The sequence below is a fragment of the Mus caroli genome, unplaced genomic scaffold (assembly GCF_978045245.1).
Source record: "Mus caroli unplaced genomic scaffold, Mus_caroli_1 scaffold_7, whole genome shotgun sequence".
NCBI classification, from domain to species: domain Eukaryota; kingdom Metazoa; phylum Chordata; class Mammalia; order Rodentia; family Muridae; genus Mus; species Mus caroli.
Window position 1 is genome coordinate 15,996,310 of NW_028227262.1, and position 3,631 is coordinate 15,999,940.

The window sequence follows — 3,631 nt, forward strand, 5'->3', positions numbered from 1 at the left end:
ACTGCATGATTTTCTTGGATATATTTTTATTGTTTGTGTACTCAGAATTCAATGTTGTGGTCTGTCATGATGTGTTTGTAGCTTCTTCTGTTATTTAAGTTAGTTTTAGTTTTTAAATCAGTTAGGGCAACCAGCATTAAAATATTTGGAAATATATCCTGAACCTTTTTATGCTAGAAATAATATGAACACTCTATGATACTCATTCACATTCATTTTGTAAGAAATAGCTCACTTCCATTTTCTTTTCTGTGCCTGACAAGGGTAAACCTGAGAAAATGGGGAAGCAATGAGGTGTAGGAGATGGAGAAAGAAGAGGGTCTTGGCTCCCATCACTCTCAATTCTGGGGTACAAATAGCAGTTAAGGAACCTTTAGTATGCCTTAATTTTTCCATAACTTTTCTCCTTCATTTTCTGTTTCAGAGAGTACCAGATAAAAATATGTCCTTCAGATGTAAAGGTCATCAAATCCGGGTTGATTGACTATACTATTCCAATAAAATTTTCAGCATGCAATTTCAGAGTGTTGTTTTTGTTTCTTAGTAAGTGAGGGGAAAGAATTTGAGAGCTGTGGCTACAAGAAAACAACACCTAGCAAAACACACCAGGAACACTTGCAAATATTTCCATTATCTCTTTTCCCACAGCACAGATAGCAAATGAAAATGCTTTATGCCCTCATAACCACATAATCCTTCCTTGGATTCTGCAATACCAATTCATATTGTAATATTTAATTTTCAGCTTTCTTGTTCATTTTCCTTCCAGTATAAAGGAAACTTGGGAGATGTATTGAGAGAGTTGAAAACCGGAGTTTTCAACACATTAAAATGACATATTTTGTCTGTCAGGTTCGTACTTTTCTGGTCCCATGTTTTATTTTCTGTTACAGATTTTGGGATCTAAAATATGTGTTTCTACTTTCTTTTCTTTTTTCTTTTCTTTCCCCCTAGAAAAGACAGTTATTTTATTTCATGTTACTTTTTCTTTGGCATTTTCTTTATTTACATTTCAAGTATTTTCCCCTTTTCAGATGCCCCCTTTGTAAACCCTCTAACCCATTCCTCATCTCCGTTGTTCCACCTGGGCATCTTTCTGATTTCTTTTTGGAGGCAGTCAGAGCTATGGGTTTAGCACTGCTTTAATTGTGTTCCATAAGTTTGGGTATGTTATACATTCATTTTCATTAAATTCAAAAGAGTCTTTAATTTCTTTCTTTATTCCTTGACCTAGTTACCACTGAGTAGAGGACTGACTGTTCAGCTTCCATGTGTATGTGGGCTTTCTGTTTTCTTTGTTGTTATTGAAGATCAGCTTTAACCCATAGTTATCTATTAGGAGGCATGTGATTATTTCAATCTTCTTATTTCTGTTGAGGTTCATTTTGTGACCAATTATATGGTCAGTTTTGGAGAAGATACCATAAGATCCTGAGAAGAAGGTGTATTCTTTTGATTTAGGATGAAATGTTCTATAGATATCTGTTAAATCCATTTGGTCCTTAACTTCTATTAGTTTCACAGTTTCTCTGTTTAGTTTGTGTTTCCATGATGTCTCCATTGATTAGAGTGGATATTGAACTTCTCCACTATTATTGTGTGAGGTGCAATGTGTGCTTTGAGCTTTAGTAAAGTTTCCTTATGAATGTTGGTGCCATTGCATTTGAAGCAAAGATATTCAGAATTGAGAGTTCTTGGTCGATTTTTCATTTGATGAGTATGAAGTGTCTGTCCTTATTTTTTTGATGACTTTTCATTGAAATTATATATTATCCAATATTAGAATGGGAACTCCAGCTTGTTTCTTGGGATCATTTTCTTGGAAACGTGTTTTCCAGCCCTTTATTCTGAGGAAATGTTTATCTTTGACAGTGAGTTGCATTTCCTGTATGCAACAAAGTCCTGGATCCTGTCGTGTATCCAGTCTGTTAGTCTATGTCATTTTTTTGAATCCATTGATGTTAAGAGATATTAAGGAATAGTGGTTGTTCCACCCATGGGGAATTAGGGTCTCGGTATTCAGGTAGGCAAGAATTGGGCAGGTGACAAACAAATATGGACACAGAGAGAGTGTTGTATATGAATGTATTTTCTTAAAGCGAGCATCAGACTTATATATTACAGAAGAAAGCAAAGAAGTTAGGTGACACATCAGCCAAAGTACTTTGAAGTTATCTGATGCAAAATGATCTTTACAACAAAACAGATGAATGCACACATAAAAGCTAACAGGAACCAAATGGATAAAAATCAGTGTTAACATCTGGGATCAAAAGCAGCCCCACAGCAGGTCAGCTTATTCTTAGGAGCCAAGGGCAAGGGCTGCATGCCCTTGCAATAGTTCCAAATCTAGTTTATTGTATAGTAGCCCACATTCCCCCTAGGCCATTGTAAATTCCTTTGTATGGGAGTAATTCTGCTATTGTCTAAGAATACTATGTAGACTAGTCCTGAGATTATTAGCTCAATTCTAGTAAATTGTAATGCCTGATTTCTTTCACTGTCTATCAGCACTGGAGGTAATTTTATCAGGATGATTTACTTTCTTACAAAGATCAAAACCCAAGTTTGGCTCAACAATTTTGTATGATATTGGAACACTGTTGGAAGCTTATCTAACTTAGCTGTATGTCAAAATCAGTCCTTAGAGGCACTTATAATAAAACAATATTGAAGGAAAGCACACAGGTCCATTCACCAACTAAAGCAAGGACAGATTTGGAGCCTTCATTTTATAGGATACCATGGTTGCATGAGACTAAGTTTCCATGAACATTTATCCCTAGGACTGTGTCCAAGCTATTGAGTTAGTCACACAGTCAATACTGGAGTGGGTGTGGCACTTCCTGTTGTTTTTGATGTTATTTTTATATTTGTGCGGTTATCTTCTTTTGGGTTTGTTGAAAGTTGATTACTTTATTGCTTTTCCTAGGGTGTGGTTTCTCTTCTTGTGTGGGCATTTTCTATATGTTATCCTTTGTAGGGCTGGATTTGTGGCAAGATATTGTGTAAATTTGGTTTTGACTAGTAATATTTTGGTTTCTCCATGTATCATAATTGAGAGTTCTGCTGGTGTAGAAATCTGGGCTGGCATTTTTATTTACTTAGGGTATGTATGAGATCTGCGTTGGATCTTCTGGCTTTCATAATCTCTGATGAGAAGTATAGTGTAATGTGGATAGATCTGCCTTTATATGTTACTTGACCTTTTTCCCTTATGGCTTTTAATATTCTATCTTTGTTTTGTTCATTTGGTGTTTTGACTATTAAGTGATGGGAGGAATTTCTCTTCCGGTCCATTCTATTTGGAGTTCTGTAGGCTTCTTTTATGTTTATTGGCATCTATTTCTTTAGGTTAGGGAAGTTTTCTCCTATAATTTTATGCTCTTCTATACGTATTATCCTTAGGTTTGTCCTTCTCAATTCGTTCTGGATTTCCTGCATAATTTGGGTTAGGAACCTTTTGCATTTTGCATTTTCTTTGCCTGTTTTGACAATATTTTCTATGGTATCTTCTGCACCTGAGATTCTCTCTTTTATCTTTTGTATTCTGTTGGTGATGCTCACATCTATGAGTCCTGATCTCTTTCCTAGATTTTCTGCCTCCAATGTTTTCTCCCTTTTAGATTTA